Source organism: Stenella coeruleoalba (genome assembly GCF_951394435.1).
Source record: "Stenella coeruleoalba genome assembly, chromosome: 1".
Lineage (NCBI taxonomy): Eukaryota > Metazoa > Chordata > Mammalia > Artiodactyla > Delphinidae > Stenella > Stenella coeruleoalba.
This window is the reverse complement of record NC_137169.1, coordinates 180,613,415-180,634,580: the sequence shown is the minus strand read 5'-3', so window position 1 is coordinate 180,634,580 and position 21,166 is coordinate 180,613,415. Positions and strand designations below refer to the sequence as shown.

At 41.8% G+C, this 21,166-nt stretch overlaps 1 protein-coding gene across 5 annotated transcripts in view; it reads left to right on the top strand.

Annotated features, from left to right (window-relative positions):
• The window catches only part of PAPPA2 (pappalysin 2), a 472,610-nt gene that overhangs the window by 63,083 nt on the left and 388,361 nt on the right, over nt 1-21,166 (top strand). For 2 of the 5 annotated variants that reach the window (XM_079905559.1, XM_079905561.1), the window contains one exon: nt 940-1,015. The exons of 1 other annotated variant lie outside the window; for it this stretch is intronic. The gene's annotated coding sequence lies outside the window, so the exon portion shown is untranslated. Of the gene's footprint in view, nt 1-934; nt 1,016-21,166 lie in introns of all 5 variants that reach the window. 2 more of the 5 variants (XM_079905558.1, XM_079905560.1) reach the window with 1 other exon arrangement.

Below are 21,166 nucleotides of genomic sequence, written 5' to 3'. Positions count from 1 at the left end.
ATCGCAGGGTGGTTGTGAGGATCAAGTGCTGAAGTTTTTCTGAAAGAACTTTGTACACTGTATATTACAATGCATGCTATCATACCTTATGGTTGTCTATAAAAATGCATTAAAATGTGTCAACTTACCTAAGTAAATATTTGTTTGAGAATAAAAAGTTCAATTCAGAAGTACTGACAACATGATTTCTAATTTCCCTGTCGGCTAACCGGTCATGTTATTTAAACTGTTCATCCCTCTGCCCACATACATGGTTAACAATAAACGATCCCTATAACTTTCATGTACAATGTACTGACAAATGGGAAAACAAGCTGGAAAAGGCTTTGAGGAAGGCTGTGCTATGGGATTACGACTAGTCTTTCCAGGTTCCTTTTGGTGAGCACAACATATGTTTCTGAAACATTTAAGGAAACCTTTCCATCTTCTCTCCATGATGAGGGGCAATGAATCTAGTCCCTTTTCTTCTAGGGATCAGAAAGGCGGATAGGATATTCTGGAAGATGAAATTCATGAGGAGGGACAGAAAATACATGGATATAGTGAGGTGGCATTTAAGGAACAGACAATTTGGTCTTCCTACAGGCCAGGATGGTAGAATAAAAACAATAAAGCAGAAGGGAGAATTACATAGGAGAGGAAGTTCGGTCAAGAAAGGAAACACAGCCAGACCTGAGTGGTGCAGTGCCTTAACAGGGAAGTCAAGTAGTTTAAATTGTTTCCGGAAAACACAGAGGAGCCAGGGAAGGGGCTTATTCAATTAGCATAATATAATAAGAGTATAATAAGCCTAATAGAATGTCCCCATGGTAAAGGGTGGGGAACAGCAAGTGTTAAGTGCAACATAGTCTTATAAAGCTTCAATTTGGTGTCATCATTTCATAAAGAACTTATTTCTCTTCTTCCCTCTTTCTTTGAATAAACCTCCTTGAAGAACAGAACTCACAAATACACCAACAGGATGGAATTTAGAAAAACTGGAAATATGGGACCAGATTTTAAGTACCGTAGTAAGGTAAGTTTTTTTTTTTTTAATCAGATTAATGTCAAAGGAAATGATATCTGTATAACTGCAACTTGGATTAGTCAAAGAGTGTTTTCTCAATGCCATTCTCCCAACGTACATAGGAAAACCAACCAAAGCTAACGCGGAGGATGGGAGGGGCTTGATGTAAAGGTCCAGTTCCTGTGGCACCGGAACTGCACGTGTTGAGGCACTCTTTTTTTTTTTAAATTAATTAAAAATATTTTATTATAAAAGCATTTCATGCATACAGGAAAAATAAAGAGAATAATGTGTATCCACCGTCTCAACCACATGTTGAGGAACTCTTGTCTAGATCCCTGCAGAAGCCTTCCCTGTTAAGTCCTGTGTGTGAATGCTGGCCTCCACCTTAGCGCCTTGCTTCTCCTTCCTGGGAAGGAGATCCAGGCAGGCGGCACCTTTCTGAGTGCGTGAGCGAGCTGCTCCCCCCACCCCACCCCTCCCTCCTGCAGTGGTAAGCCCTTTAGAAGAATGCTGAGGTTTGGGGCCTCCACCCCAAGGTACCCAACAGTAACTTCAAGGACTAATGAGTAAAGTACAGTAACAAGAGCAAATCCCAATGAGCTTATTAAAAAACTGAACCGCAACTTTGGCAAGAGCAGAAACTATTATCTGGGACTTGTTTGTCGATTTTGCCTTCATATATTCCCCACCCACCCTTTCAGAACAGAGAGATTAGCAACAAAAGTTAGATCTTCAAAGCTCCACACATCGGTGATTTATGCTCCACCTTGGAGACCTTAGGAAGGCTTCTCATTGGGACTGTACAGGGTTCCAACCAATCTCTGTTCCAGCTGACCTCCTGGGACTTTTGCTGTGGTGTATGTGGAAAGCGGAAGCGGTCTGATCCAACTCCCATTTCTTTTGCAAAAGCTCCTCTGTAATCGCTTTGGACTTTATGAAACTCTCCCCGAACCAAAAGCAAATAAACGGTTTCAAGTGCAGTAACTCTTCTCTCATGGGAACATGTATCACGAACAGCATGGGATTACCCCCAAATTGCTTTTTCCCTCCCTGGGGGAAGATCGTGTTTTCAGAGCTCTTACAGAGGTTAAAGTAACTTTTGAGAATGCCAGGGAATTCCTGCTTTTCAGGGACTTGCATCCTCCGGAGGGGTAGTTGCGCAGTTCCTAATAGGTGAGTTCTAGTCAAGTTCTGTGTTAATGAGGCCAGTGTTGGAGAGTGAAAATCACAGGTGAAAAATACATAGGAGAAAATCACGGGTGAAATACCCTCTTGGAGAAATGTTTGGTGGTATCTCCTGAAGCTGAATTCATGCCCAGAAGCTGCACTTTCAGGTGTGTACCCAACAGAAAAGCACCAAAAGGCCTGTTTGAGAATGTTCATAACAGCATTATTCATAATACCTACATCCTGGAAACTACACAAATGCCCACTGACAGGATAGGATAAATAAATTATGGCATTTTTACACAATGGAATAATATACAGCAATTAGAATAAATGATCTACAACTAAATGCAATGACATGGATGAATCTCAACAAATAATGTTGAGTACAAGAAGCCGAGCACAAAAGAATACACACTGTAGGATTCCAGTTATATAAAGTACAAAACAAGCTAAACCAATCAAGGGTGTTAGAAGTCAGGAGAGTTTATATACTCTTGGAGGGGTGTACAGTGACCACAAGAAAACATAAGGGAGGCTTCTGGGCTGGTGGCTAAACACGTTCAGTTTGTGAAAGTTCATTGTGCTATACGCTTATGATACATACTTTTTTCTGCATATTTATTGTAATTTGATAGAAGGTAAAAGAAATCATGGGGGTGGTTAGTTTCATTCTGTTATGTGATCACTTGGTTAAACTCCAACCTTCAAAGTCACCTAGGAAAGGTAGTGCTGTTGACTGCAAGAGAGAATGGAATTGGGCACTAGCTCACTACAACCCTATCAGCACAGTTCAAGATGAGCAAACAAATAAACCAAAAATGAAAACTGAAGGTTTTAAAGTCCCTATTGATTGATATCCACCTCACCCTACCCATCTGGTCTCTAGACTTTTTGCCTATGTGTAATCAGAGGGCTCCAGGTGTGCTCCAGTGACCTGGTGACGCATAAGAAAGATCAGTTGTGTTTGCTCAACATGGCATCAGAGGTACATCAGTGAAACCAGATGAGGGCATCTGTGCTTTGCAGCAAGAGGCCTTTTTGGCTGAATTTGGCGATCTCCATATATCACCTCCGTCATCACCTCCGGTAAAACCAAATTCTCATCTTCTCTTGAAACCCAAAATATATACTTTCCCTGGAACTGTCTATAAACTCACTGAGTTCTCCTGAAAGGAGAAGTAAGACAAAAAGCTTTTGGTTTGGGTTTTTCCACACCTATATTGAACAATAAGTAGATCTTCCAACATGGCAAGCATCTTATTGGACTACTCCAGAGTAGACATAAAGTCTATTTTATTCCTATCTTTTCAACATCTTGGGATGGGACTTAGATTGTTTGCACCCAGTCTATAAATATCTGAGGACTGCTGTATGGAAAAGTCCCCTGTATTACAGTTACTTCTTCACTTATTAAATGGATATTTACTGAGTATCTGCAGTGCTAGAGGCACTAAGGGGGTGAGTACACTTGGGCAACCAGTCCCCTTTCTATCAATGGATATCTATTTAGCCTTGTCTCTTCTCCATCATGCTAGTGAAATTAAAAGAATAAATACATTTTTAATTATAGAATAGCAATCAGAAGCATGGACTCTGAGAAAGATAAATCGGAGTTTGAATCCTGGCTCAGACACTGAATAGCTACATGTTCTTGGGCAAGTCTCTTAATTTCTTTATGCTTTGGTTAAGATAGGAATAGTAGTTGCAACCACCTCATAGGTTTTTGGGCAAGGATTAAATGTGATCAGATGACAATTTCATCTTGTCCTAAGTTAGAGGCATGTCTGGATTTGAAGGAGCCAGAGGCTTGTTTCTTAACTGTACCTGCAGTGAATATAGACAGCATTCCTTCCAGATCTCAGGTCCTTCCTACTGGTTCTTTGTGGCCTGTGTGCTTTGCATCTAATGACTCACACCTCCACCTACTCCAGAGGACTGTCCTTAGCTTTCTAGAGCTTCTTGGTTTATATACCAGTTAGCCAATGGCTGATTCTGTGGAATATGAAAGGCCAGATTTCTGGTCTTGAGAAGGGACAAACTCTGAGGCTGTAATTTATGCTGCTGATCTCCCTGTGGGTTTAGATTGAGGCTGGGACTTTTCCTGGTCACACTCTTGCTTAACTACTACTGATTCGCTGTTCTTACAAGTGATTTATTCTACTTCCTTATCAGTTTCTCCTGGAAACACTTCCCTAATAAGTTAGTTGCATATGAATCCTCATTTCAGGGTCTGTGAGCCTGACCTAAGGTGGTCCTTATTGTCATACACAAACTAAAGTAAGTTTCCCTGGGCAGTAGCTGGATTTGGGATGAGAACAGATATAGCCATTAAGTGGAGCAGTATATATATTTGGGAGTGGCTGCCTGTTTTTCTATAAAGCAATTCCGAAATGAGCTCAAGATTTACCAAAAAAATATTCTGATAGTGCCACAAATTGTTCCATCCAACAAATGATTGTTAAGCTCCTATCATGTGCCAGACACTATACAAACTAGGCTGTGCCTGGGTACCTGACCCACAGAAACTGTGAAATAATAAATGTACATATATATATTTAAGATACTACATTTGGGGATAATATATTACACAGCAACAGGTACCTAATACAAAAAGCAAGGAGGTCCATTTGTTTGAAGTGAAGTGATCCGGGGAAGAGCAGTAGGAAAGGAAGTCAGAGAAGTAACAGTGTTGGGTGGGGGGAATCAGACCTCATCTGTCAAGACTCTGATTTGGTAGGTTTGGTTCAGTAGGGTTGGAGTTCGGGCATCTCAATGACTTTAAAACCTCTGCAGGTGATGGTGCAGTCATGGTTGAAGAGCAATGAGAAGAGGAATGGTACTCGTGTTGTGATGACAACACCAGGAGTGAGGTTCACTATATTGCAGTTGAGGACTGTTGGTGATTGGAGTCATCCATATCATATTTATCAGCAAAAAGGACTGAAAATTTAAATGATTTTAGATGATGCGTTTGTGAAAACATCACTGAATGCAAAAAGCCCATGTATTTAATTTTTTATGCTTCAGTTGTTCCTCCAGGTAAACAAACAAAATGAAGAGAGATACTCCTTTTATTCCTATTTCTTTCTCCTACCTTGCCACCTTCCTCTTTATAGGAATGTCCTCCTTTGGTTGAAAGCTTCCCTGAAGTTGACTGTACCAGTTTCCTCATCACATTCTGCAAGGTCATACCCCATTCCTAGATCTCTTTATTATTTTTCCAATTTCCTTTGATCCACATCTGTTATTTCTTCCAAATGCTCTCCAGATCTAGAATGCAGCCTTCTTTGACTATGTCAGGTCCTTGATGAATCCTCTAAGAGCAAGTAAAACACACTGAGGTTTTGGAAATCAAGGAATATATGTCTGTGTGAATACCAAGGAAGATTTTCTTGAGAGGAAAAAGGGTTACCCTATAGGGCATAATACGAGTTAATAGATATTAATGCTATGTCATTATAATTGTGATAGTTACACAAATATTAACTAATCCTTTTTGAGAACCATTAAGAATTTCTTTTAAGAATTTGCCATGGCCTCTCTTAATTATCTTCCTGGACTAGTCTCCTCTGTAAACATTCTCACCCTTAATTTTGTTAATTCTTACCCATCTTTCCAGTTTCATCAAAAATATCACAACCTCTGGGAAGCCTTCCCTAGCTATCATGATTGGATTAAGTATTTCAGTTTGTCCCTCCCCAGCACCCTGTACTTCCCCAGCATGACCCTTACTATACTTTAGCTTTTCAATTTCTCTCTCCTCCCTCCAAGACTCTGAGCAATTTGAGAAGACAAACCATGCTTAGTTTGCTTAGTTTGGTTCCTTAGAGTCAAGCACCTTGCCTGACACCTAGTAGATACTTGAAAACTCTGTTGCAGCTGTGTTGGAGGAGGTCATTGAGAGGAGGTAAACTCTGCTTGGCCTGTGAGCTGGACCTGAACAATCAGAGGCTCCTCACCCCCTCCCCTGCCCTTGGAATGCATGTCCCACCTGCTATTCCCACACTAGCAGTCATTTCAAGGACAGCCTTGAGAGGGTAAGATGTTGTTGAGACCATCTGAACAGAATATATAGCTGACTTTAGTTAAGATTCTGGCAAGTGGGGGCCAAGATCTACTCATCTTGCAGCCACCCAAGATAAGCCTCATATGTATGTTCTCTTGCTTATTAAAACTGCCACGTACCAATCTGGAGTGTTATACCTCTTTGGTCTCTCCTTGCCCTCAGAGTATGGAGACCAGTTTTGAATCTTTCCCAGGGAACTCCTGAAGTTGCACACCAAAAGGCAAAGACTTTCTTATAGCCCAGTGCCAGACTCTTTACATAGCTCTTTACATAGTTATCTTTTAAAATATTATAGCAACTCTCCTACATATTACATATTAGTCCCCACTGTGCAGAAAAAGAAATGGTGACCCCAAATGGTTAAATGAATCAAGTTTTTATAAAACTTGGCAGAGTTAGGATGGGAGTCAGGACTGTCAGACTCTAAAACTTTGAATCACTACCTTAGACTTCCTCTTATAGGAGACTTCCTGTAAGTCATTGGGAAAGTCAGTGGAATTAACTGTTAGGTTTTATATCTGTGTGACAGCGGAGCCATGACCCCACTTCTGAGGTTGAGATCTTGGCTCGCTAAATGCCAGTTTAAAGAGTCCGATGCAGTTACTGTTGTTGCCCCTTCTCTCTCCATAAGATGCAACCTAGCCCTAACTGCTACTCCTGGCATTCATTCTTTCATTCATTCATTCACTTTCTTAAATTCAATAGATGCTTGTTGAATGCCCACTATATACAGGCATTTGACTAGGTACTGGGGCCCCTAAGATGAAGAGCCACAAGGCCTGCCCTCAAGGAACTTACATTTTGGTAGGAGGAGTCAGGTAGAAATAAATAAGTGCAATGGATTGCCACAGTGGATAGTTAACCTTTGTAGGTTTTGCTTGCCCTGGAAGTAGCATTTCAGTTTTTCTTTATGGAAATACTCCTTCTTTATTAGTCCATGTGTGTCATATGGGGCTGAACCAGTGGTTTGCAGGCAAAAGACACAGGCCTGGCCAAGCAGAGTCTTCAAAAGTCTGGTCACATCAGTTGTTTGAGGATGGGGCATGTTTCAGGACAGTGCAGGATGGGGCATGAGAGCCCCATTCAGAACTCTGATGAAACTCTCAAGGAGGAAGTATCTTCTTTCTGCTTGGGTTGCTAGAAAAGTAAGATGCAGCTGGGGACCTACTCCTAGAGAAATTTTGTCTGTGACAGAAGCCAACTCAGAGGAAAGTAGAGTCAAGAGGTAGAAGAAAAGGCAGAGTCCTGATGATGTTGTTTGAGCCCTTGCTGCATTATTATTGTTGACTTAAGTTGCTTTTAGTTGGGTTTTTATTAACTGCAATATAAAGAGGCATGACATAAAGGGCTAGGGTGGAGGAGAATAAAAGATCATGTGGTCTTTCAAGATAACAGAAATGACCTTGAGCTTATCCTACAATTTGTATAGGTTAACAAATGTCCATGGATGCTAAGTCAAATTTGAAAAGAAGAGCAAAGAAGAAGATTCATTCTACCAGATATGAAACACAGTAAGCCATAGTAATAAAAGAAATAAGTAGTGAAAGCAAGTAAAAGCAAAAAGTAGTGTGAGGAAAAGAATAGGAAAATAAATATATGTAATGGAACAAAGAATTAAAAGTAGACCCATGTTTATTTGGAAACCTGGCATATGATAGACGTTGCACCACAAATGTATATGTCATTGGATTGTTTAATATATGGTATTAAGGAAATAAGGCCACTATATGGAAAAAATTAAGACAGATTCCTGGGACTTTCCTGGTGGCACAGTGGATAAGACTCCACGCTCCCAATACAGGGGGCCCAGGTTCGATCCCTGGTCAGGGAATTAGAGCCCACATGCATGCTGCAACTAAGAGTTCACATGCCACAACTAAGGAGCCCATGGGCTGCAACTAAGGAGCCAGCGAGCTGTAACTAAGGAGCCGCCTGCCTCAACTAAGACCCAGCGCAACCAAATAAATATATATATATATTTTTTAGAAAAGACAGATTCCGATATGACACTAAAAGTTAATCTTCTAGAAGGATCAAATACCTAAATGTGAATGTCATTGTAAAGCTAGTGGAAAAGAATGTCTTTGTGCATTTGGAGTGAGGGAGGTCTTTTAAAATAAGACCACCAAAGCACAATTCATAAGGCAAATAGTTGATGTATTTGACTACAACAAATGAGAAGAGTTATCTTCAATGAATACACCATAGATCAAGTTAATAGACTGGTAATGACTGGGAGAAGATATTTTCATTAACCAATATAACAATAAGGGATAGATATCTAGATTAGAACAGGAATTCTTAAAATTCAGTAAGACAGTTCGGGGAACTCAATGGAAAATGTTCAAAAACAGGAATACGTAATTCACACAAGGGGGTATCTGAATAGTTAACAAATATATGAAAATTTGCTCAAATTCAAAAATCAGAGATATGCAAATTACAATAACAATAAAATACTATTTTATACTCAATGGAATAGCAAAAATTAGAAATATTGGTGAGGACTTGGGGACACTAGAACTCATGCTCTGCTGGTGAAATGTACATTGGTACAGTCATTCTGGAGAATAACCTGGAAGCCCCTAGCTAAAGTGATGTTTGTGGGTATACCTTATGACCCAGGAACCCTAGGCCTGAGCATATACCCCAGAGAAATGTTCACGTGTTACCGGAAGGGGGAATGTACAAGGATAGTCATAAGAGCTTTGTTTACGGAGGCAGAGAACTGCAGGCATGAAAGAGGAGAATGAAAGAAAGTAAGAAACACAATGAAATTTCCAGCATAATACCACCTAAGTCTATTTAGAACACATACACACACCTCACACTGCATATTTTTCAAAGGTAACCCTCCTCATATGCATACATACAGAACATAGATATACACATAAATCCATGTACATATATACATGTATCTCTATCTATCTGCCTATCTATATCAAACACATTGATGTGGGTGCCTTTAGGGTGGAAGAGGGGCTAAAAAGAAAGAGAAAGAGAGGGAAATGTGACTAGAATCAGGTATAAAAGGAGAATAATAAAATAAAATATGAGAGAAGCCCTGCACGTACTGATAGTGATAGTGTGCTGTGAACTGGAGGGTATAATCAACTCTCTAAGTACATCAGGTTCAAAATAAAATTACAATTAATATTTAAAATTAGAAATGCCTTAGGTGAGGAGAGGGTCAAGAATATTTCACATGAGCTCTCGTCTCATCCTACCTGGGAGCAGCATGTGACCTTAACGCGACATGGAGTAGATATTGTATCCTTCCAATTACCTCTCTGTGCAGCAAGAGTGAAATTAGATCTAAGCTATAAACCATTTTCCATGCTTTAAAAAGTAACACAATATGAACTTTGGGTTTTTGCTACTAGGATTAGATAGAAAGCAATTTCTGTTTTTTTAAAAAGCAAACAGCTTGTTGAAAATCAGTATGTTTACTGTCTAAAATCTTTGGCCTGAAATCAATGCTTCTGATTTCGTAGGAACCTGCAGTTTGGGGTTTCCTAAAATATTCAGTGGTATGCAAGTTTTGGCTGTCCTCATTTGCATATATAAATTGTACTGTTTTCCTCCAGGTTCGAGATAAAAGAGTCACACATCATGAAGAAAACTATTGGGTTCTAAATTATATCTAACATTCCTTTCTGGTTTTTGTACCCTGAGCCTAAATCAAACATATTCTCATAGGACACATATACCTTTTCTTTACATGAGACAAATACAAACACACCATCCCTTTTCAGCCATGAAATAAACTTTACAAACACACAAGCAACGTGAGGCTCAAAGACCTAGCAAACTGTATCGAAGTGGTGTTCTGGGAGCTCAAGGAGTTTATTTTTCTTGTTCTTTGCTGTATCCCTATGCCTATCATAACACCTGGAACATAGTAGGTACGCAACAAATATTCGTGGGATGAGTGAATATGCAAATGAACTCACACACAGACACCCCCCCCCCCACACACACACCCAAGCACACACCTATTTGTCTTTGGTCTGCAACCAACTGTCACGATTCATTTTTTCTTTTGTTTCTCCCTTTGAAAAACTTAGCCAGTCAACAAGCTCTTTACTAAAACATCTTAATGTACTGACATCTGTGAGAGTTGAGCGGGAGAATAAAAAGGAATTACAGAATATAGTTCTCATGGCTGAGAAACTTATGATCTAATAGGGCAAATACATATGAGAAACACATGAGAATAAGAACAGGAAGTGTTTTAGCACTACAGAACACTGCTTGGAAATTTATGAGAAAGAGACAGAGCGGGTGGATGTCTAGGAAACGGAGGGACAACCTCCCAGCTGGCCTATACAAAGCACGGGCCTCCCAGCACAGTCTGAGGCTTTGAGGGGGTGGAGGAGTGTTTTGGGAGAGCTGGCCTGGGGCAGGATCTTCACAAAGGTTTTCTTGGGTAACCAGAGTTTGAGCAAGTCACTGGTGGAGGCCTCACTGTTCTAACCAGCTACTAATGAGAAACTGGCTCTTTGATGCCAGGAGAGGCTGCTGAGGAGGCACAAGTACTTAATGGGTTTCAACTGAGCTTCTGCAGACACATCCTCTAAGGAGTGGAAAACTCTGTTCCAGACCCGAGGAGGCCAAAAGGGTGCCCATATACGTGAACAGGCAAATTGTGGCCTAAAAAGCCAATAACACAAGGATGGAAACCCTCAGCTTTGCGTCCAGGGAAAGCTTGGTTTAGCAATCACTGCGAGTGAGTGGAACCAGCTCAATCAACGTCAGCAATCTGAAGACATCTGGTCTTTATTTTTGGACTTTTGTACACTGAGGAGGATTATGGTTGTACGGTGTAGAGGCCATTTAGCTTTGTCAATCTTCAGAATGTCTTATAATAGGAATCTCTCACACTTAGAATAGAAACTTGTTCTCCAAAGTCGCCTTGAGAGTTTCAGATATTAACTCTTTATCCCCCAGAGTGACAGTCTGAGGGACATTACTTTCAAGAGACGTTTTTAATAGGGAAATTGAGTCTGGAGTAGATATGTATTTTGCCAAAGGGTAACCTGTTAGTCGGTGGAGCCCCCAGGAACTTCAGCCTCCCGTGACTGCCAGAAGTAATGCTTCTGTTCCATTGGCCTTCATTTCTTCTCTCTCTGCTTTGCCTTCTCTTCTGACTTTTGTTTATCTTTAGTCATCCCCTAGCTGGGCCTAATCTAGAAAAAGTTATTAGTCTGGAAGTCATTGATAGTCCAGTATTCACTTTCCACCCATTGCCCTTCATATCTTTTGGCCAAGGACCTGGTGCGTCCCCCAAGCCCACTTAGGTCTCTCATCTTCCTCTACTTCTTCCACCCTTCTGCCCCCATGATTCCTGACCTTCCTTACTTCCGCTGTTAATACCTGTGTTGAGTTCCATTGCCCAGGGCTCTAATAGGTGACTGGCTATTTTAGGTAGTTTATTTGTAGCAAAGCTGTTAATGGCCTAAAAATGGCTCAGAGGCTTCCTCCACCAGATAACATTTACATTTTCATTGGGAATTTCAATGTCAAAGAAGTCAATGGAGCATTCCTGCACCTTGGCAGTCTTCACTCTTGATTTTCTTCCGTCTGGCTGCCCACTGAACTCACCTGCAGCGCTGGCACCTGCTCTCAGACCGTGGCTCCTGCAAGCTGGTTGGGCTTCTCTTTTTCTCATTCCAGTGTTTTCTGTTTATGTGGTGTTTTTCAATATTCTAGGAGCAAAGGACACAAGAAAAGCCAGGTAACAGGAAGAGGGAGAAGGAACATCGCACATTGAATAAAGGGCCAGGGCCCCAGGCTGAGGTATTCCCGCTGTGGAGAGGCCCACTGGGTACCAATGATATTGTAGTCCATTAAAAAAAATCCATAGGCTTTTTAAACATGCATTTTCAACTTAATACGGCAGGAGCAGCCACTCTGCCGTGCAATTCCTGAGGATTTATCGCTGGTTGGGGTTAATGGTTTGAGGTGTTATTTCTTTCTGTGCTTCGTTAATCCCCAGGAAGCGCCTGTGCTGAGGTGGCTCTTTGGCTTGGGCTGGCCACAGAGACACCCCCGTGCCTACTCCAGCTCCACGGTGGTGGCCAGCTCTCAGCCCCTGCTCAGCTTTTTGTCTGTACCACTGTGTCCCTTCCAGCCTGGGCTAGTGACCCGCACAATGGCTTGGGCTCTAGGTAAGTTTCAGGACAGATGGCAGACATCCTTCTTAGATACTGGCTTCCATGGTATGACTCAGTCCTGCCCTCACCACCCTCCTACAACTCAGAAAGTTTGAAAAAGACAAAATTGTCCCTGTCTGAAAAAAGGGAGGGTGAGTGCAACTCTCCTCGTGTCGTGGGTGACAGAGGAGACTGGTTGATGGAGGGGGCAGAACTGGAAACGGGGGCAGAGACTCTCAGCAGCACACCACGCTTTCTGATGATCAGAACTTATTACACTTGGGGGGAACTATCATAGCTTTTGAGAGGCCACAGTGTTTATAAAGTATTCTGTATCCTTCGGTCCCACCTCTTCTCTTCCACCAACCTTCATTGAGCACTTCCTTCTGAGGTGCTAATGTAAATTTTGGGGACACACCAGGAACGAGAATGACAGGGTTCCTGTCTTCAGGTTTTCTACACTTTAGTGTGTCTTTGGGACATGTGTGAGAGGGCCTGACAATACACAAACATTTGGTCTTTTTACAGGCCTGTGACTCAGGCAGGACAGGTGTGCCTATACCCATTTCGTAAATGGGAGAGCTGAACCTTCGAAGAGGTCATGTGACCTGTTTCAGGTGAACTGGCTTATGCATTCATTTGCTCATCTCTCAGGTTTATTGAGGGCCTGCTGTGTTCCAGATCATCTCCTGGGCTTTTGAGACGTAAAGATGTCTAGGGAATGAGCCTTGCCTTCCAGGGCTCACAGTGTAATAGGGAAAGAGCCACAGAAACACCTTTGAATCTGGTAACTGCTGTGATGAAGCCTGCACTTGCAAAGTGGGGCCTTGCATGAAGAAGCCCCAGGTCTGCCTGAGGACGTCAGTGGAGCAGGAGACAGAGCTGGGCTCAGACACAAGGCGAGGGCCCCCTCCTGGTGGCAGAGTGAAGAGAACGTGCTCCACAACACTTGTTGCATTAAATTGAGCCAGCCCTTCAAGGTCTGGCTTCATTCTTTGTTTTTGTTTTTTTTAAAGAAACTATTTTATTATGTATTTATTTTTATTTTTAAAATTTTATTTATCTTTGACTGTGTTGGGTCTTCATTGCTGTGTGCGGGCTTTCTCTAGTTGCGGCGAGCAGAGGCTGCTCTTCGTTGCGGTGCACGGGCTTCTCCTTGCGGTGGCTTCTCTTGTTGCGGAGCACAGGTTCTAGGCATGCGGGCTTCAGTAGTTGTGGCACACAGGCTCAGTAGTTGTGGCTCACAGGCTTAGTTGCTCCACGGTATGTGGGATCTCCCCAGGCCGGGGATCGAACCCCTGTCCCCTGCATCAGCAGGCGGATTCTTAACCACTGCGCCACCACGGCAGTCCCACTCTCTTGTTTAAAAAGGGTCCCAGGCCATCTGAAATCCTATATTTTCATTCAGCAAAAAACCCTCTTCTCATTCTAAACTGAAATAAAAATTGCTCATTCTACTTTTGGTCAGGCTTCCTGCTTTTATGTGATTAATTAACAGCTGAGTAGCTGCTAAACAGCAAGACAAATGGTAAATTATTTGTATCTTATTTATTAAGGCAAAATGTCCAGAAATTCCTGCAAGGGTCTGCTGCCTCCCCCCTCATCTTTCTTGCATCCCTCCCCTGCCTCTGTTAGACTGCTACCCAACCCCCGCCATAGCAGTGTCGAAGGAGCCAGAGAGCAAACCCAGGAAACCTGGGTTTGTGTCCTGGACCCACCATTAGCTAAAGTTCTGACCTTGGGTAGATCCCTTCATCTCTTGGTGTCTCGGTTTCCTAAGCTATAAACGGGAATATAATACCTGTCCCACCGTATACCATGAGTCCTTCTGAAGATTAAATGGGCTCCAATACGTGGCAGAGATTAAGAAGGAGCTCTGCCTTAGGACATGTTAGGGGACATCAGTACTATTACTACAGCACGCCTGCTGACTGAGGAGGATGCTAGACATTTGCTAACTTGGCTTGGTTTCTGATGTGAGCCAGGGGGTGTTAGACGTCTCATATTTCTTTAGCATTCGAGGGCTGGGATGTGGCCCTGGCAACTGAGAGCAAGCATCCTTTTTAGCATTCTCCCTGTCCAAGGGTCAGGTTCCCACTTAGAGGCTCAGTTTCCCCAGTCTAATAAATTGTAACAAATTGTCTCATTTTTCCCTGATAAGTGATGACCCCTGGCTGCCTTGTCTCCTTTTGGGCTGCAACGGCTTCCACGAGCTGGCAACTCCAGTTCTCCTGGGCTTGGGCCAGGCCTGGGTGGGAAGACCGTGAAGGAGATTAGGATGAGGGTTATCCACATCCTCTGCAGACACCCTCTCATGTTCAGTGTCTGCTTGGCGGCATTAAAGGCAGAGGGGGCGCTGAGGATGGGTATGTAGGGGGTGCAGGAAGGAAAAGATGGGTAGGGAGAGTTCTGTTGCCAAGATTAAAGTGTTATAAGAGGAAAAGTGGGTTGAGGGGAAAAGCAGAGAGGGAGGATATAATAGTCAGAGCCAAATATCTTATTTGAACAGATGAAAGAGAGAATATTCATTTCTTTTGTAGATAGAGTGATCGTGTTATCCAGATCAAAAACCATGACTGTGCACTGTGATCAAAAAGGTGTATGTACGACAATAAGAGGAAGTATAGTTCAAATACAGGCTGTCTGGGAAAATTCTGGAAGAGTGCTTCCTTCTGTCTGCGACCTCATATCCTCTTAAAACTTCAGAACCGTGCTGAGTGCAGTTTTGCTATGAGGCGCAATTGGGACGTTTGTGTTTGGGATCCTCCTATCTCTCCCTCCTTTCTTTACTTTCAACAGATATTTATTGAGCACCTATAGTGTGTGGGGTAGGGCCAGCTTCATGGGTTTGAGATGTATTTAGTTGCACAGGGCCTCCACTTAGGAAGGCTCTGTGCTTGGTTTAGCGTACTACTGCTGTTGTCTTGAAATTTGTAATATTTCTAGAACAAGTGGTCCCGAATTTTCATTTTGCACTGTCCCCGTAGGGTACCATATTAGGTGCTGGAGATATAAAGATGAAAAGATACAGGCTTTTCCCAAAATTTCTCCCTGGCTGTCACCAGCCTGCTGCCTAGGCAACACCCCAGGTGCTGGACACAGCTTTCCACACGGTCATCTGCTAAACACTGTCCTAGCTAACTGGGCCTTTGAAAAGTTCCTTCTTAATTAATTCACTATAAAACATTACAAATTACATAAACATGTTTCTTGTTATAACAGTGGTTGAAATCACTGTACAAAATTTGAACTATGCAGAAAAATATAAAGAAAACATAATCTATGAGCCTATCACTCATATGCAATGGTCATCTCTGGGTGTTGGGATATTAGATATTTTCAATTTTAATTATTCCTATTTATATTTTTAACTAAAATTAGGAGCCTACTGTGCTTGCAATTTTGTAATCCTGCGTTTTCACTTAAAATTCCATGTCTTGCCATTTCCCATGTCATTAAATAATTTCCAAAGATATGGTGTTTTATGTTGGTAGCCTTCTATCACATGGACATGTCATGATATATTTTCTTCTCTTTTGGGGACACCTAGGTTGTTTCCAGTTTTTTGCTGAGGCGACCGTCACTTGGATGAACATCCTTGTGTATAAATCTTTGTCTGCTTCTTTGGTTATTTTCTCCGGATAAATTTCAAACAGCAGAATTACTGGTTAAAGGGTATGCAGAGTCACATATGCAAATTACTGGCAAGTTTTACTCTCACCAGTAAGTGACTGAGAGGACTTATTTCACAAATCTTCCAGTACTGCCTAATTTTATTTTCTAAAATTGTTGTCCAGGTTTACAGGTAACAGCATTTCTTTCATTACTTATTAGATTGAATATATTTTTCATACAACTTTTGGACACATATATGCCTCTTTTATAAATTATCTAATCACATCTTTACTCATTATCTTACCAGAGTGCTCCTTTTTCTTTCTTTTGTATCTGTAAGTTAGTTATCTATTAACTACTTTAGTTTTTTTTTAATGTATTAGGGAACACGCAGAATTAGATATGAGTGGCTGATAACAAATGCATATTTAACATGTTATTCCTGCTAAGGATTACTGTTAATAATTCTTTGAACTTAAACAATTATTTTCTCTCTAAAACTTTAGTGATGTTCATTATGAAAATGAGTTACTGTGAAGGAAGTGAAATTCTTATAATTGTAAGAATTTCTGCAAAGGCTGAATGAACATCCACCAAGAGTGGTGTGGAGGGGATTCTTGCACTAGGTGAGAGGTTGGACTGACGGGGAGATGTCCAACCATTTTTGATTCTTTTTCTCCAATTTTAAGGGTAAAATTTCAAATATCAATGCCTGTCTGGCTAGGGTCCTTCCAGTTCTAGTCTATGAGTAGTTACCTCCAGGTATGTTCAGGCCGTTCTGGGTCAAATAAGTTATCCCATTAAATAACAGTATACTATCTGAGATATAATGAGATTAAGTTCCCAGTGGTATGATCAAGGGGACCACACTTCAGTATTATGGGGTGTCAAAAAGAAGGACTCTTAGGAGGGCTGTAGAAATCAGGGAAGTCCTCATGGATGGGGGGAGCCTTGAATGAATCGATCTGTGCAGTAGAGAGGGGTGTGAAGCCTTTCCAGGTGCAGAAAACAACAATGTGACTTGAGGGCTATGAACCTGGCCTAGGTGGGGCCCTGCATGTTTGTCACCAGTCAAGTCAGGGCAAAAGGGGATTGGTCACCTTGGGAAGTCAAAAATTCCTTGCTACATGAAGTAGGAAGATTGTTTCCAGAACTAAGGGCAACTCCAGCTGGGGATTCCACAGTACAATCCTGGTTGTTAGGCTTATCTGTTTTGCTTAGAAATTCTAGATTAAGTCTTGTAGCTCTGAGGCCTTGGAAGTCTAGTCATTTTTGAATCAATCTAAGAGGGCTGAGGGGTTTTCTCTTCCTTTCCTTTCCCAGTTGTTTCCTCCTGATCTTCTATCCACATTGTTAAAAGTGTTGGCGGGTCCAGTTAGTTGCAAACAGAGAGAGCAGTTGCTTTTCAGGAAGTGAACTTCAACTTATCCATCTGAACTTTGAGAATCTGCTTTCACAGTTGGAAAACTATCTCTTTGTTACAAAGGTGGGTTCTTTGCAAAGGAGGGGGCCTTGGCACCTGGGCTGCCTGGTGAATCAGTGGCAGCTTGTGCCTTGTTCACTCAGTTACCACAGTGAGGTGCTGGGTTCAGTTCTCACTCGAGCCAGTTGACTTCAGTCTGTTCCACAAATGGTCCTAACTTACACTCCCTGATCTGATCTGTCAGTTTACAAAGTCATTAGTTTTGGGGGAGAGGTGTAGGTGCTTCAGCACACACTACTTTCTCAATTGTGCTTCGGCTGGTTGGTGTGCCATGAATCCATCCAATAAGTTTTTATGGAGTCACTGCAGTGTGTTCCAGGAACTGTGCAAGGTGCTGAAAATGCAAATATGATTAAGGCGCTCTCTGTCCAGTGGATTTGACAAATATGTGAAAGATAACATTATACAAGAGGGGCTGGCTGGGAAGGCTAAGTGGCAGCAAGGGGTGTGAGATCAGCGCTAGTCATTACAAAGTGGACAAAAGGCAATAGACAGGGATAATATAAAAGGTCGCACTACCCCCAAACTCCGTTTACCTCAAGATTTGTGGATTCAGGTAGCTTCCAAATTAGTTTTGATTATTTCACTTTTGGAATACCTGAATAAGCACCAGAAAGGAAGGTGATGTTTAACACAAGCTTCTGAGAGTCTCCCACCGTGAATATCACTAAGCCATCACATTCCTCCCTCAAAATACCCTTTCTGGAGAGCTTCAGGCTGAGTTTTTCCATTGTGCTCAGGGGCCTGTTTTTTTTTCCTGTATTAAGTACCTTTTACTTTTTTTTAATTTAAGTATACGTCATGTATAATGTTGTGTTAGTTTCTGGTGTACAGCAAAGTGATTCAGTTATACATGTATATATGTTCTTTTTCATATTCTTTTCCATTATAGTTTATTACAAGATATTGAATATAGTTCCCTATGCTATACAGTAGGTCCTTGTTGTTTATTTTATGTATAGTAGTTTGTACCTGCTAATCCCAAACTTCTAATTTATCCCTCCCCCCTTTCCTCTTTGGTAACTATAAGTTTGTTTTCTATGTCTGTGAGTCTGTTTCTGTTTTGTAAATAAGTTCATTTGTATCATATTTTAGATTCCACATATAAGTGTATACGTATACTTTAAATTGTTTTAAATTTTATTTATTAAACTATAGTTGATTTACAATATTGTGGTAGTTTCAGGTGTACAGCTTCAGACTTTTTTCCATTATAGGTTATCATGAGGTATTGGATATAGTCCCATGTGCTAAACAATGAATCCTTGTTGTTTATCTACTTTATATATGCTGGTGTGTATCTATCAATCCCATACTCCTAATTTATCCCTCCCCTCCGCTTTTGCCCTTTGGTAACCATAAGTTTGTTTTCTATATCTGTCAATCTGTTTCTGTTTTGTCAATAAGTTGATTTGGATTAGTTTTTTAGATTCCACATATAAGTGATATCATATGATATTTGTCTTTCTCTGCCTGACTTACTTCACTTAGTATGATAATCTCCAGGTCCATCCATGTTGCTGCAAATGGAATTAATTCATTCTTTTTTATGGCTGAGTAGTATTCCATTGTGTGTGTGTGTGTGTGTGTGTGTGTGTGTGTGTGTGTGTATTACATCTTCTTTATCCACCCATCTGTCGGTGGACATTTAGCTTGTTTCCATGTTTTGGCTCTTGTAAATTGCTGTGAACATAGGGGTGCATGTGTCTTTTCAAATTAGAGCTTTCTCCAGATATATGGCCAGGAGTGGGATTGCTGGATCATATGGTGACTCTATTTTAAGTTTTTTGAGGAACCTCCATACTGTTTTCCATAGTGGCTGCACCAATTTACATTCCTCAGGGGCTTTGTTGATGCAAGAAGAACATTTGGGTATTTCACCAGCACCAGAAAAAGCAAATCTGCTAATTAGTCCCTGTGGCTTTTAGGTCTGTCCACAGCTAGTGAGGGGTCAGTTTGGAAGGCAGACAGTTTAACCAGCTCAGCAAATTCTCACTGCATCTTGTTGTGGACACCCTTCCAGGTGTATGAGCCCATCTCTTCTTTCTTCGTACTGGCTAAGCACTAGGGGGGTGTAGTCATGAGCTGGACTCACTTAGTCCAGCTCCAACCCTCTTGCAGGTAAAGTGGGCTTAGAAAGAATTAGGAGTTCCAGCAGCAATATCTTTTGCATGGGGTCCTTTCTGTGTTCTCTTGTTCCTTCCCATCCTTCATCGCTCACATAAAAAGGCAAACTGATCTCCTGCTTCCAGGTATGACCCGGAAGTATACATTTCCCTGATGGTGGGATATATGAAGAATGTGGATCCCCAGCTAATGCTTCTCCTATCCCTCATGGGGACACATATCCTTTAAAAACTTTACCTTAATAAATAATAATAATAATGCTATACTTATAGAACATAAACCACCTGTTAGGTACTCTGCTTTGGTAATTTAAACACATCATCTCATTAAACACACCAGTCCCACAAGGTAGGAACAATTATTATCCCCTATTAAGGGTAAGTAAAGTGAAGTCTAGAGTAATTAATAACTTATAGTAGCTGGTAGGTGGAACAATCCAGATTCGAGTCCAAGTTTTTGACTCCAAACTCTGTTTCTAACCATTATACCATCCTACCTCCAAATACTTCCAGAGATTATATACACTCAGCAGCTTGCTGGGCAGCACACCGTGGAAGGAACAGTGTTGGTCTCAAAGGCAAATGTTTCCTTCTGTTTTAATTTCCTTGATAAGTCCAGATCTTTCTGACCAAAAAACACGTCTCTTTCCTCAACTCATTGTGGCTTTTTAAAAGCCTAACTATTGAAAAAGTTCTTTTCTATCACAAGAGAAGTAGTTTGTGACTTCCCTCTGGCATCCATTGAATGCGCTAGTCCCTCCTCTTCTCCTTCTCTCTTCTTTTCTCTTTTATTTCCCTGGGTGTGAGTGTTAAGTCCCTGTGGCATGCAAGCACATGCTATAATCCCTCTAGCACCCCTGTGAACACATCTGTGATGATAAGTGGAGGATGGATGGTCCAACATTAATTGCCTAGTGAGGAGAAGTGGGTACAGCAGCTTTTCCGCTGGGCTCTTACTGTGGGTGGCACCTTGGGGAGGGCTGTCTTTAAGGATTACATTAGCAGTTTCGTACTTCCCGCCCAGGCCGGGAGAACAGCTCCCACTAGAAAAGGAAAAGAAAAGCTGACTATGGTATTTCTTGGGAACTGGCCCAACTGTGACTGCTTGTGAGAACATCCATTGGGCCAAAGGTCCTGCACTGTTTTACCTCTCACCTCCCAAGCGCGAGGGGGCCCCCGAGACAATTCACGCATCCTCCAGATGTCCCCCAGCGCCTGTAATCCCGGGATGCATCAGAGGCCTCGTCGAAGCCCGCAGTATACATTCCACCGCTGCAAATACGCGCTCCTGGCGCGCTCCCCGCTGTTCTCCGAAGTTAGTCCTGGTTCCTCTTTACATACCTTTGCAGGCGCAGCTGTCAACTACTTGATAGATTTTTATGTGCTGGAGGAAGGGACTTTGCCCTCCAAAATGCCTTACAGAAAACATGATGGAATTTCTCTAACGAGAAGCACAACTTTCAGTTTAGTTAAATTCCCAAATGCAAATGCTAACTGAAATTCACACTAACATGTCATTGAGAACCACCCCACTCCAGCACC